The sequence below is a fragment of the Miniopterus natalensis genome, chromosome 7 (assembly GCF_054644295.1).
Source record: "Miniopterus natalensis isolate mMinNat1 chromosome 7, mMinNat1.hap1, whole genome shotgun sequence".
Classification (NCBI taxonomy): domain Eukaryota; kingdom Metazoa; phylum Chordata; class Mammalia; order Chiroptera; family Miniopteridae; genus Miniopterus; species Miniopterus natalensis.
In genome coordinates this window covers 49,705,537-49,721,072 of record NC_142087.1, presented here as the reverse complement: position 1 = coordinate 49,721,072, position 15,536 = coordinate 49,705,537, and positions in this window count along the sequence as shown.

The window sequence follows — 15,536 nt, the reverse complement described above, 5'->3', positions numbered from 1 at the left end:
GCCTAAATGATAGGCTTATATGTTGTAGGAAGAGTTCCATTGTAAAATTTTAAATTACACTTCACCTATGGAACACCAAGTTTAGTAATATATTTTCAGCATTTAAAATATGTCATTTTAGTTTATTATTGTAGCTTATAATTGTTGAGATAGTCAACTGGGTTAAATTCAATAAGCATCAAATTAAACCTAAAGTGATACAGCTTCTGGCATAGCAATTTCCATGTCTATCTCAAGTGTATTAAGTTTATGAAACCTAGGCCTTTCATCTCTAGTATTATCACTTTTCTTTTTATGACTTTCACTATATTTGCATGGTAATAAAATGAGATGAGATGACATGAGATGAAGGAAAAATTCTAAGAAATTTGGGGGAAAGGAATTGAATTGTGTGTGTGTGGGAGGGAGAGAATTGAGAAGAGTTTCTAGTTAGAGACATCAGGTTAAATATACCCCAAATCAAACCCAAATGATTTAAGTGACTGGTTTAATCAACCTAATGGAATTAAAACAACTGCTAATGAACAAGGATAAAAACAGAGAATAAACGGACAATTGCAACTATGTTTTGGAATATAGACATCAGATAGATAAGGGGCATTTGAATCAGTAGACCATTGAAAAGTGAATCCTGAAGTAGATGGATTCATGCCTCAAAACCCCAAAGGCCTCAAGGATTAGAGACAGATGCAGATAGAGAGGAAAACAAGGGTAAGGGTCAATATTTGGAAGTAGTTAAAACTCAGTCTTCCAAATTCTGAGCAGCTGATAGATGCCCCTCTTTTACCCAAGAAGAAGATTAGAAATTTACCCTCTGCAGAGGTTCAACTTGAGAGACTCTGGATTTACAGTCACCCCCAACCTGAAAATGGGGGTTAAATAAATGTCTACATTCTGAATAGTAAGACCCTAACCCCTCCCCTCCATTAGTTCAGAGATGTTGACTGCCAAGATTATTTCTCCAAGGTAGGAAAATGGAAGAAGATTCCTGTCTGGAAAAAAGCTTACCAGCACCATTCACCCCACCAAAAACTTATAGACACTGAGAATCAGGAATACTTAAACTTATCTTCCTAGGTAGATAACCCTATAACAAAGACTTTAAGCATAAGTCCTATCCATGCACACTGAACTTCTATTCAGCTCTTCATTACCTTGTTCTTAAATATAAATGTCATAAAACTTCTCAGCAATCCTGAAAGCTAGTAAGTAGAGGAGAAATGCCTTTGAAATACTTAGAGGCTATGACTACTAACCCAGAATCCTATTTCTCACCAAATTGTCAGTTTAGTATAAGGAGAGAATATAGACATTTTCAGATATTTAACGCCTCAATGTTCTCTCTCCTGTGTCATTTTATAGTAAGCTAGTAGAGGGTGTTATTCATTAAAATGAGAATTAGTCTAAGAAACAGAATGACATGGAACCAGAAAGCAGGATATCCGACACAGGTGAAAATGCTCAGGATGCTGATGAGAGGAAGTCGCAGTATGATAGCTGAGCATCCAGCCCTCAGAGCAGCCATCCAGATCAGAAAAGGGCAGAGGACTCTAGGAAATTTCTCTCCCCCCTACTCCAAAAATTGTAGACTAGTAATATGTTTGAATGATTTTCATTTCTCCTGGAGTTTGGGGCATGATGGGTACATACCTAAGCAAACAAATAAGCAGAGAAGAGCATGAGGTGCAAAGCTGCTCAAACTTCAAGCTCAAGGTACAAAGCATGGTTAGTGTTGACTGTGTGTAATGAATCTAATGCCAAGTTCTTTTAAATTTAAACATAGCAAAGTTAGAGGCTGTTTTATGAGCTTAAAAGTGTCGTCAGACTTTAAAGGAAAGAGTCCATGGTTATACTTTGTTATGCTTTATGTTTTGTGTTCTCTCTGCCTGGGATGCTCCTTATAAAGATGCTGATAGATATATGGTTTTAATCAATCACTCTTCCGTTAAACATCACTTCTGTGATCAATCTACTAAAAACAGTACCTGCCATCACTCTATATTAACTTCCTCTGCTTCATTTTCTTCATATCAATTCCTGAAATTACAATTTTTTAGTTTACTTTCTATCTAGCTCACTGCTGTATCCCAGCACTTAGAACAGTCTCACATAGGTTAGGTGCTCAGTAAAGACAGTGGAATGAGTGAACCCAATGCATGGGAAACTCCACGGGAAGAGAGACTTCTTGTTCAACACTGTATCTTCAACCCCTCATAACGGGCCTATAGGTACAAGTATTCCAGAAACCTGTGTTGAATGAATGAATGAATGAATGAATGAATGAATGAAATCAAGGGTGAGATTTCTCTTAAAATTTCTAATAAAAATATTGTTTGTGCCCCGCCGGGCGTGGCTCAGCAGTTGAGCATCGACCTAGGATCCAGGCGATTGGGGTTCGATTCCCAGTCCGGGCACATGCCCGGTTGCGGGCTCGATCAATGACTCTCTCATCATTGATGTTTCTGTTTCTGTTTCTGTCTCTCTCTCTCCCTCTCCTTTCCTCTCTCTGAAATCAATAAAGATATATTTTTTAAAAATATTGTTTGCAATTAAAGAAAAGACATTTGTGCAGTAGAATTCAGTATGGCTAATGAAATAAATTATTTTATCTTCCATGGGGGAACCTCATAGTCTAAACTGTAGACTCTGAAGATTTATGATATGTTCCCTCACACCTGAAGAATGAACACATCCAAATGAGCATAATTGGAACAGTTAAAAGATGATAACTGTCAAGGTGCCTTTGTAGTTCTACCCATGACAGGTACTCTGCCTCTTCCCTCTCTTCTATTTGGAGATATTTATGATTTATACAAATCTGCAGAAAGAAAGCAAACAATTTTGTGCATTATCTATGACTAATACAGCTAGGATTCTAGTGATTTTTTTTTTCTTGAAGCAGTAGAAAAATAACTGAATACTCTAAAAAATGGACCATCACCTGAAAGTGTAACCAGCAAGTATAGACAAGCTCTGGAGAATATAGACAACTGTGAAATGGTAAAACATGGGATGGTTGGCATTCTCATTTCTCTGTCTATAAATGTCCCATAGTTAGTGAGGTTTATATTCTGTTGGCTAAACATATTTCCATTGGCTTTCTTGATAAAAAGTATTTATGTGATATATATTTTTAGAAATCACAAAGAGAAAGATAGAATCCAAGTTCATCATATTTAAGGAAATACTGCCCGAAAAAGTATTCCATTTCATTTTGATGTTTTAAGAGCCCAAGGTGTGTTTTGCCTTTAATCTGAGGGTTCTGCTTCCAATTGGCAATGCTGGAAAAACAAGGTCAGGTCCATACCTTGATTGCAGCCTTGTGAGACCCTAATCAGAGGACCCAGTTAAACTGTATTTGAACTTCTGATCCACAGAAACTAAGGGTGTTGTTTTCAGTTGCTAATTTAGTGGTAATTTGCTGCTCAGCAGGATAAAATGAATACCACACCATTTATTGTCTCTCTCCCCAGCTAGATTGTAAACTTCAGTGTTCAGAAAAGTACCTGTCACTTAATAAGTGTTTAATAAATATTTGTTGAAGGGATCAATGACAATAATTGGATTATGAAACATTTAAAATGAAAGCTAAATTCTTAGAGTAATTTAGTATATGAAACTGAAACTACAATAAGGGGTCAATGTATGTCTCATGGTGGGCAAATTATGGTCCTTGGAGTTGAGCAGACCTGGAATTCAACACGAGCTCTGGTTAGATTATGACTCTGATCAAGTAATTTTACCTCTGATATCTTGCCTTCTCATCTCTTAAAAGATAGCAATAATACCTATGTCATATATGAAGTAGCTCATGATAAATATTAAATAAAATATAGTATTTAAAGCCTCAAAAAAGGCATATCAGAGGCACTCAAGAAGTTATAACTATAATGCAAATTTTATCTATTTATCTTTAAATTCTTTCTCAAAACCAAATAGGAATTCTAATTATCATCTGACCAATGCAATTTTCCACACTACTTTGATAAGGGTTTTGGAATTGAAGAAAAGGAAGTTATAATTGCTATAAAAAAGAAGGACTGAAGACCACTTCTGGAGTGTGAGGTCAAAACTTACAAGGGGACAAACAAAGAACAAAATACAATGAAGATTAGATTGAGGTTTTAACACTACAGGTACTTAAAATTTATCATAAAAATACTTAACACTTATTGAGGCCTTTATAATATGGCAGGCACTCTAAAGCATAGTGCTTTAAATACATAATTTAATGTTTACAACAACTCTGAATTATGATGCTTATTTTACAAGTGAAAAAAAATGAAAATATTGAAAGATGTTAAGTAACCTGTTTTCCCTCAGATCTGTATTTGAGGAAGAAGCGGCCAATGGGAGGCCTTTGTGGGATATCTGAGGATAGGAAAGGGAGGAAATGAAGATATTTCTCTTCTTCTCTTTCTGTTTCCTGGGGCAACAGCTGCTTCTCCTCCTTGACTCTAGGCCCCACCAGATGGTTCTTTCTCCAAGGTCTCAGCTCTACCAAGCAGCACTTCCATGGTTATGGCTCCCACTAGGCTTCTGGGTCCTTGGAAATACCATTGGCTCCCCACAGCCCTTCCAACCATGGAAGAGGGAGCCTATTGTTGCTTATCTCTAAATAGCCTTGTAGGTTTACATCTCAACCCTTCCATTTGAGTAATCAACTTTCTTATTTAATTTCCTTTATTTTAGAGGCTTAAATTGGTTTCTGTTTCCTGGCTTCATCCTGATGTATTCAAATTTCAACTGTAAAATTCAAACCTGAAATTCAAAGAGTCTCCAAAGCCTTAACTAATCTTCATTTTTGTTATGAAAAGAGGTCATCTACTTCAAGTACAGAAAAATTGAATATGACTTATTCAATTAACCATGATAAGAGCACAATATAATTACACAGCATTTATTATGTAAAATAATTTCTGAGACTGTCAGGAATCAACACTATATTACTTAACTTGTTAAGCATTATGTTTCATTTACAAATATTAATGCTAACCTTTTAAGCAATAATTAAACATTTTACTTGAAACTACCATTTACACCCATAATATAGTGCATATTATACTATGTACAACATGAAGTGGATTTTCTTGAACAAACAGCTTCCCCTCACTAGACTCAATGTCCCTCACTGTCAAATGGTGGTTGGTAGTAGGTTACCAGGATATGGGTTGGGGGAAAAAATTTTAAACTTTCTCTAGTGATATATTCATGATAGTTATATCCTTTTATATGTTCCAAGGCTGTTTATGTCATTTGTTAACCTTTGTTTTTCTAGGTTAAATAATGAGGATGCATATTATAATTCCACATCAGATATAATTTTCCCAAATCTTTAATTGATCATTTCTTCAACTTATTTTTAAATGGAGTGCTTTAAACTGGACAATAAAGAACTGAATTGACACATAATATAGTAGGGATTTACTTCCAAGCTTTTGTTTGAAATTTTTGAATATTTTCCAGAGTCATATTGACTTAACAGCACTGGGGTTTTTTTGTTTTGTTTTTAGAGAGAGAGATAGAGAGATATCCATTTGTTGTTTCACTTACTTATGCATTCATTGGTTGATTCTTGTATATGCCCTGACTGAGGATTGAACCCACAACCTTGGTGTATCAGGACGATGCTCTAACCACCTGAGCTTCCCGGCCAAGCGTTAACAACATTGTTTTGCTGGGTCACTCAGAGTGTTGAAAACGGGGACAGCGCCTCCTCTCCTCCTCTCCAAGCCCCCTGGCTTTTAAAACAAGAGATCAGAGCCACATCATTACATGTCCCCTGAAATGTGGCACAGTTTCTTTGAGTCTTATTCCTGAAACTGATTTTGTTCAATAAATAGTAAAAACACCACATATCATCACAGTAGAAAGAAAAAAGTAACTAAAATTTTTCCCTCGTTTCCTCGTAACACCACCGTCAGAGCCAGATTCAACGCAGGAGCTAAAGAGATGAAGCTAGTGTCGGGGTTAGTAAGACCAGTAGACTATGGAAGGGACCATCATGAATCCATTCAAGAAAGAGAACAAGTGAGTAAAAGGTTAAGAGTAAGGACTATTGAGTTTTAAATTTGAGGAAAGTTGGTGAAATTGCCACCTCAAAATTCTAGTGAAAAAAGTTGTTTCTTTGTTAATGTATGTAGGATTTTATTTGATGTCTAGGGAATGGTATTGATAACTTGATTGATAAAAAATAGGTTTTTTCTCTACTATGCTTCTTTGATGGTTCATTTTTAATGGTATTTTAAGAAACTCTTTGAGAAAAATAATGCAAAACAATGGTCTCTGACTTCAGTGACTTAGTTTTACTTTATTGCCATATCACTAAAGCAATTGTTCATTTCTAAGGCTGCAGTTCCTCAAATTTTCCTATGCCACTTATTGCAACTTATCAATACAGAGTAGACAGAGGAATAGAAAAGACCACGGTTTTCTATTTGTGTGTGTGTGTTTTTTAAGGCATTCAAAAACAAGCTTCTTAGTTTCTTTTCAGTTAATGATAGTGAGAGAATCATTTTTAGTTGAGATTTGTAGATTGTAGAATTATCTATCAGTACAGAATTCCAGTTTTGATCAGTTGACTCCCTAAACTTTTGAAAATATATTTTAGGCACTGCCTTGGTTCCATCATTTTTTATTTTTCTGAATTTATGCCAAGAACATTGTCTATAAATATTTCTGTTTCAATCATGAGAACTAAATCTGACTTCACTTGAGGGGGATTGAAGCAATTGCTTTTAAATAATTGTTGCCTCTCATCTGGTGTTTCTCTTGTGCTCAAGTAGGAAAATTGGGCTTCTGCTTTGTTCCCATGATAAGGCAGCCTGTCTGATATCTTTTGCTTACTCTCTTCTTGGGACACCTCTCTGACCCTACCCTGCACATTTCACTCGAAAGTCGAGCACCGTGATGGTAGTTATCACTTGAAGAATATGCGTGATGAAAATTCCTAGCATCATCTGAATTCTTTCTGATGCATAGCAGGTTGCTCTCGCCAAACACCATCTGTAGTACAACCAATGAAAGTGGAAATAATTTTTATTCCATCAATAGATTATTCAATGTGATAAATGACAATCTCTAAAGCACTATTGATATACATCTTAACATATTCCTGGGCTCATCACTGATGAAGTGATATCTTCCTAATGATATTGATACTATAGTGACTTAGTTTCACATATACATTTTTTGGTAAACAAACATAAATTTCTAACACCATAATAGCATCCTCCTGCACACACACACACACACACCTACACACTCCAAATACATGTAGTATCAAATGAACAACTATACGATCCATTCATTTTGCTTAAGGAAACTATGAATGATCATTCATAACGGTAATTTACATAATCTCTACCACTGATGATGGCTGAAGGAAGGCTGAAATGAGCAAAAAATGCACTGGTATTTATATTTATTATTTTTATCTAAAATCTTATTTATAGGTATTCATAAAGTTTTGAATATAATTATACTTATATATATTATAATTATATAATACTGATCACTATTTGTGTTAGCTATAGTGCTTCTATCTTAGACGACATGATTTAAAGGAGAAATGAAGCACTAGAAGCACTTGTAGAAAATTACTGTTGAAGGCTTCAGTTAACATTTGAAGGAGCAGCTGCTCATTTGTAATGTATTTGTCATATTGCTAGACAATGTTTAGAATATATCCAAGTGTTGATCAGATTAACATTTTGATTTTGCATGTTTTCTTCAGCAAGGAAGAGTGCCAAATATCTCTATTTTAAAAATGGGAAAACAAGAACATCTGTGGGCACCTACATAATCTCCCTTACCCTGGCCATTATGAGAATGAGTGTTTAACTTAAAATAGAAGTGGAGGTGCTCTGGCTGGTGTGGCTACGTGGGCTGGAGCCTTGTCCCGTGTACTGAAAGGTTGCAGGTTCAACAGGTTGCAGGTTTGATCCCCGGTTGGGATGCATACAGAGACAACCAATTAATGTTTCTCTCTCACATTGATGTTTCTCCCTCTCTTTCCCTTCCTCTCTCTCTGAAATCAGTGAAAAACATGTCGTTGGGTGAGGATTTAAAAAAAGAAAAGAGCAGTGATAGATCAGGACTTTCCCTTAAAAAAAAGAAGTGGAAGTAAGCTTAAAAAGGTGTATCACCACTATTACACAATAGCTGTAAATACTCATAGAATTTGATGTGTTTGTTATTATAGGAGGTCTGAGGCCATTATTTGTGGTGCCAGCTCTTTATAGCGCAGGAAACAGTGAGAAAGGTATTTAAAATGTTTGGCTTCCCAGAGCTCACCATGAGGAGGCTATCTCGCATACTGTGAGGTCACTTCTCACCTGAAGGGTTGGTTTGTCTCCACACCCATGAAATCTCATTTTCTCTGCTGACACTGCCAATTTAAATTTATTTTGTGTGTGATGTAGACAGATGTCTGCTAAGAGCTGGAGTGACTCCATTAACACTTTACAGAGGGTGGTGGTTTTAATACTTAAGTGGTAGTGACCAACTCTGACTCTTGGCCTGAGATTTACTAATGTTTGGGCTCTTCAAAACTTGACTAATATTTGGTACACAGGCTTATTTTTTAGAACCTTTTTCTTTGATGAGTAAGAGGGTAAAACTAAGAAATATTCCTCAGTTGACTCCTCTTAAATGTGGTGAAGGTAATTATTAATTTAGAATAGAGCTCTCTGTTTCCCAAAAGAATGATGACATACATGGTCAAAGCTGTTACAGAACCTCCCTCTATTGTATATTCTGTGCATTTTTCTGAGGGAATTCATTTCATGGAATATTTCCAAGTAGCTGAATATCCATTTTTCACCACTCCTTAAGGCATATAGGGCAAGCAGTAGCTCCAAAAAGTTATATTTAAAATCTTAATGAACTGCAAATCTTACATATGACTGCAAAAATTCATAATTTGTGTAGAATTTAACCTACAAAGTATATTTCTCTCGCATAATCACTTTGGCTCTTTCTTTCTGGGACTATCAGGCAAAAGACTTCCTGCGAGCAGTCTTCAGCTTTTCTGAATGTGTTGAGCCTGGGAGAAAAATATTCTCAGCTACACACCTAGGCTAATAAGCACCTCTCTTCTAATTCTTGCTGCCTTTGCCTCTGGCAACTGTGGTCAAGAAGTCTTTACTTCCTGCTTTCTAGTCAAAGGTGTAGCGGACAGACTAATGTTTTCCTGAGGCACAGCTGTCAGGGAAATTTACCCCATCTGAGCCATGTTTTCTCTGGTGGTGTCATTGTGCTCTTCCTGTTTCCTCAGTTCCAGCTGGACCAATTTCTAACTATCTTCCAGCTTTCATTCTGTTCACTCAGCTGTCTAAGTTGCAGTCTTCCAAACATTTTACCCGGATTCTGTGTATCACTTCCTGAGTTTAATTTAGGATATACTGTTGGAGCTAACAAATCAATAGCACCTACTTGCTTTGAGATAATCAGTGAACAGTGTCAGTGAATTGGTTTCTAAAATAGCCCACAATGTCAAGAGATGACTCAGTGCTTGGTGGTGAGATGTTCTCTGTATTAGCAAGCAGTGTCAGGCCTTATTTTGGAATAAAAGTTTTGGATTCCAACTGATATGGTTGTAATTAGCTAATTATTAATAATCAGAAAAGAGCAAAGGGAAGACCAGATATAGGCATGTTCCCTGCAAAACACTGGGGGAAAGGGACTGGACAAAGGGAAGATAGACACATGCCCAGTAAAGTTGGGACGACTTAGGAAGGTGCTTGCTGTCAGTGACACCTGGAAACAAAGGTGCTTGGCCAGAATGGGCATGGCCACTGCAAGCCCTGGAGGATTTGCATTATATGATCCCCTGAACAAAGAAGTTCACTCTCTCTTGGTTCCTCTTAGCTCTCTTGTGACTCCTGGCTTGTGGGCTCTTTTGCTTCTGCTTCCTTGCATTCGCTCACACAGCCCATGGCCGCGTGAACCCCACATGCAACGGACTAATGGACTGTAACTAGCCTGATGCTGAACTGGACCCAGCTCCAACATGGAAAAGAAACTGTGGACACTGGCTTTGCTTCCAACTCTATTGAAACCCCAGCTACACTTCTATGACTAGGCTAAGGGAAATGGAACTTTAGAAACACAGGGATTTAATTCCATGCAAATAAAAATCACTCCTCCTGTGCAAGTCTCAAAAAATTCTTTTTCTTGGAATACCCTAAAAAGCCCACCCCCAGCAGCACCCAGAGGGGAACAGGACCCACCTCCACTTTCTCCAATAACACAAGGAAATACTTAAAATGTCTTAATATTAGAACATTTACCCAAAGTACAAATTAAACTCAAGCTGAAAATATTAAGAAGTAAAGAACTAACAAAGTTGTACATGCATAGGCTTTTAAGACTGGAGGTGTTATGAAATTGTTTTTAAATTAGAAAAAAAAGATTTTAAAATAAAAAGAAGAGTTTAAACTTATAGGCGAAAAATTAGGTATCCATATAAATAAAATTAATGTAAGTTAAATGTTCACCCATTTAAGGCCCAAAGAAGCCCACTCCCTTTTTCTGTTTTGTTTCTGTTTAGAGTCTACTGTTGTCCCTAAGTCAAAGTGTGAAAGAATAAAATGAAAATATTGGTCACACAGGATGTTTGACCAGGAGCCTTCACCCAGAAAAAGCTTCTCAGTGTTTTCTCAGGCAGAGTAAAACCCGCAAACCCCATAGTTTGATTTCCCCTGTCCTCCTCTACCATTTAAATAATCCTTAAAAAGAAACAGCAGGTCCCAAACGAAGTCATTTTTATTAAACCTCACCAGGACTTAATTCCTGTCCATACTAATTGCAATTTCAGCCTCTCCCAGGAGTGGAGTTTTAAACCAATCAATTTGGAATTTCCTAATCCACAGGAGTCCTGTAATCTGCCAGATAAAACTGCCTTCCTTCCCTCAAACAAAACTGACTCCGCTTGAAACAATTCTTTCTTTTCTTTTGCTAATAACTTTCTTGTCCCCCCCCCCCCCCCCCCAGTTTCTTCTGCCAACAAAAACCTTCCATTTATGTAATTTTTCTGAGGAGCTCTCTATTCACTAGGTAAATGAAAACAGTAGTGTCTTGCCCCATTCTTAAATTGTTCAATAGAGCCAGTTAGATCTTTAAAATTTACTAGTTTGAAGTTTTTGTTAACAGTAGTTTTAAAAAAGAATACATTGCAATTTCAGAACGAGTCATATAAGGCCAGGGCCCTAAGTGTATTGAGAAGAAAAAGTTTCGGTATTTGATTTAAAATTTTTAAACTGTAATTATTACATTATAGGCTGTGTATTTAATGTTTACTTTTAATTATTTAAAAAATATCCTTTTGGCCTATGCAAATAATGTGTTTGTCACACTGCTGAGAGAAAGAGTTATCATGACAACCATCAAAATCTTTTCTGTAAAGCGAACAAAATGTACACAGTCTGAATGTGGGCAGCTACTGATTATTTGATTTCTTTCTTTTACTTCCTTATACTTTTCAAAATTCCTGTCATAGCACATATATTTTTTATTTGATGTTAAATAAAATATCATTTGTTTTTCAAGTGCTTTCTTGCAACATTTTCGGAGTTTTTATCAATAGAGATAAAAGACTAAAGCCTGTTGTTTTGTTTTTGTTTTTTACTCTCTTAACAGATTTCTTTTTTTAAAATCTTGCCTTAGGTGAGTTCCTGTTTTGGCCTTTAATCAATCCCTGGCCAATTATCCCACAGTTCATTTCACTCTAAACATTTCCTTTTTGTCTTTGTAGTTTCAATATTCTTTTAACAACTCTGGGCTGCAGAAAATGCTGCGCTTGATCAGGCAGAATGGGGTAGGAAGGGAGTGTTCTAGATGTTGGCAGGGAAGACTGTCACTGTTTGACAAACCTCAGTGCAATTCGAGATTCAGCAGTTTTATTTCCAGTTTAAAAAGCTGCATTGCAAAAGACAAATCATGAGTGTAAAATCGATGAGAGATTTGTGTAAGAAATTAAATATACGTTAGGGACACCGAGTGAGAGACTCCATTTTTTGCCTTTTGTTAAAAACTCTACTGTGAGATTAGACCATCACTCAGAATGCTCTACTCTCCTATTACTGTTTTTCTTCAAATATTTCTTCACCCGGCCCTTCACAGAGCGCGCTGCTGCAGGCACGTGCCTGTGGTGCGGGCCTTCGGAAACGCGGCTCCCGGGTCTGTTTGTTGCCACGCTGCTCATTCTCAGTCCTGCCATGTTGCTTCAGCCACAGAACTAGCCGAAAGCTAGCAAAGACCATGAGGTTCAGGAATATCACTGTCTTTCTTGACTAGGGTGGATTTGTTGGGGAGGTTAGTCTGATTACTCCATTTCCAGTTCTTTTCTAAAGCACGTATCTCCAAAGCCAGGGCGCTGACTTCAAATAAGCTATTAATAGTTTAGTCTGACGTGGTGACTCTGATAAGTGTTCCACATGCAATATGCAACAAGAGGCCAGCAGCTGTTCAAGTCTTCAAATTGTGCAGTTCTTTGAATCATATGGAGCATTTTTTAATGCAAATTATTTCTTGTTTAACCCTCACAAAATCTCTCTGTGTTGGATATCATCCCCATGTTGCAGAGATGTAGCCAGAGTCAGGTTGGACAAGTGGCTGATCTCAAACCCTTATCTTCATGTTCCATTTCAGAGCAGGTTTTTAGTTTTGTTCCCCCCCTCCCCTCCCGGAAGGTATCTTTACTATGCCACATTCCTCTAAGGTCAAGAAAAGAAGGGAGGGGAGAGGAAAAAAGGCTTTTCTGATATATGACAAATTAAAAATTTTATTTATTGATTGGTTTTAGGCAGAGAGAGGAAGGGAGAGAGAAAGAGAAAGGTATCTTTACTATGCCACATTCCTCGAAGGTCAAGAAAAGAAGGGAGGGGAGAGGAAAAAAGGCTTTTCTGATATATGACAAATTAAAAATTTTATTTATTGATTGATTTTAGGCAGAGAGAGGAAGGGAGAGAGAAAGAGAAAACATCTATTTGTTATGCTTTCATTGGTTGCTTCTTGTTTTTGCCCTGACCGAAGATCACACCCACAACCTTGGCTTATTGGGATGACGCTTTAACCAACTGAGCTACCCTGCCAGGGTGATAAATGACAAATTGAAAGCACTGATGGTATGCAATACAATTGAGTTGAAAATACATTCACCATACCTTTTACATGGATTCTTGCAGGCTTGCTTGTACCCTGAAAACACTTACTTTGCATGGTCAGTCTCCTTGATGTGGAGAGAATATGCCCATGGAACAAGCCAAGGGGCTGCTGTAGCTCTCCACTTCGGACAGTGTGATCTCAACTATTTTTACCCTGTGGTTGGGTGATTGCTGCATTGCTCTTAGTCCTGAGAGCCAGCTTTGTTTGTGTGATTTCCCCTGTCCTGCCTTACTTGAGCAGGTGTACAGTGTTCAAAATAACAAATGATCCTATGTACTGTTTATGACCATACTTTAAGTGCCAAGATTAAATAAGGAAGTCTAGCTGGGTAACCACAATGTCCACTGTGCAGTATTACATCCCTCTGAGATCACAGGCCAAGTCTAGTTTCCAGTTTGCTAGCTTCTACTGGAAGTTACAGTAGTTATCAGAATCAAAAATTTTTTTTTTTCTTTACAAATTTTTTTTTAAAATATATCTTTATTGTTTTCAGAGAGAGGAAAGGAGAGGGAGAGAGAGATAGAAACATCAGTGATGAGAGAGTCATTGATCAAGCCCACAATCTGGGCATGTGCCCTGACCGGGAATCGAACCCCGATCGCCTGGATCCCAGGTCGACGCTCAACCACTGAGCCACGCCCGGCCGGGCCAGAATCAAAAAATTTTAATACTTTGGCCTTATCAAATAAATTCAAGTTAGTGTAAATCAGATGTTTTAGAAGTCAAGTCAGTCCATAGGTCTTAATAGCTAAGGACAGTAAGGAAATCAGGAAATCTTTGAATGGTTTTCAGCATGAATTGCTTACAGTCTCACACATAGAGATAACTAAAATAGAAATTATATTTATACTTTTAAATATAATTCTGAATATACAATTATATATTTACATATACGTGTATGTAAATTATTGTCCGGTGACCCCAGCAGGCACCAGGATTTCCATAGGAACTGTTATGAAGACACTAGAGGTTTTAGGGCTCTGGTTCTATATCCCTGGGTTCACTATAATCTTCTGTGGAGCATTTCAAACCTGATTTGCAAACTGCCCACAGTTGATTCTGATAGAAGAGCCTTCTTTTCAAGACAGTCTGTTAGTTCTATTTGGAGAAAAATAAATAAAAATTAAAAAAAAGACATCCTAGGCGGTTAACTCTTTATTCCCTTTTCCTGTTGTAGTGTCTCATAACAGTTATTACTATTGAAAATCACCAGTTTTTCATTTGTATATTTCCAGTCATTCACCCATTGTACATACTTCATAAAAGCAGAAACATTCCCTCTTTTGCTTTGCATTAAATATTGTTGAATGATTAAAAACAATTTCAGAGAGCACTTTTATCCACCCTGTTCTTCATATGTTAAAATATTAAGACCCAGTACATTGAAATGGTTTAAAAATTTTCCAAAACAGCAATACATTTATCTGAATAAGAACCAGGTCTCGTTGCAACTGCTCTTCTCTGTGTTGGTTACTTTTGAGGGGTCACCTACTCAAGTACATTAATCCAAATAGTATTTATTGATTGCCAATGTGTCTTGCACCTCCTCAGGTGTTGTGATGAATATAGAAAGTACAATAACACTGTCCTTGCCTCAAGGGATTTATTATCTATGAGAATAGTAAAACATATCTACTGAAACTACTCCTTCAAATGATTGCTCTTCTGAAGTAAAAAAAAAACCACTGGATTTTTGACATACCCATCAATGACACAACATAGTGTGACAAAAAGTCAAGTATATTCCACAGTATATATATCTGTCCATTAAAAATTTTATCCACTTATGTGTTATTGAAGATATTGTGGGGTTTTTTGTTTCGTTTTTTTAATCCTCACTGGAGAATATTTTTTCCATTGCTTTTCAGAGAGTAGAAGGGAGAGAGAGAGGGAGAGAGAGAGAAACATCGACGTGAGAGAGACACATACATTGGTTGCCTCCAGCAGGAGCCCCAACCAGAGCTGGGGGTCAAGCCTGCAACCAAGGTACGTGCCCTTGGCTGGAATCGAACCCAAGATCCTTCAGTCCATGGGCCCGTGCTCTAACCACTGAGCAAAACTGGCTAGGGCTAAGATATTGCTTCAGTCACTTTGGACACATGGTTAAAGTCTATGGCTCTTTAGATGAAATTATTGGATGTGACTTCTAGGTCCTGATAGCATACCATCTTTCATCACACAATGCACTGACGCCCTAACAGTCACCGTGTGGAAATGGTGAAAGGTGGACCAGAATGAACAATGAGTTAAATTGTCATTTCTAGGCTCTTAACCGAGGCCTGAATTTGTCTGTCTAATGACTTGAGGATTATAGTTGTTACACTAGGAGAGGCAAAAATTCCATGTTGTCAGCAAAACTTTGATGGTAT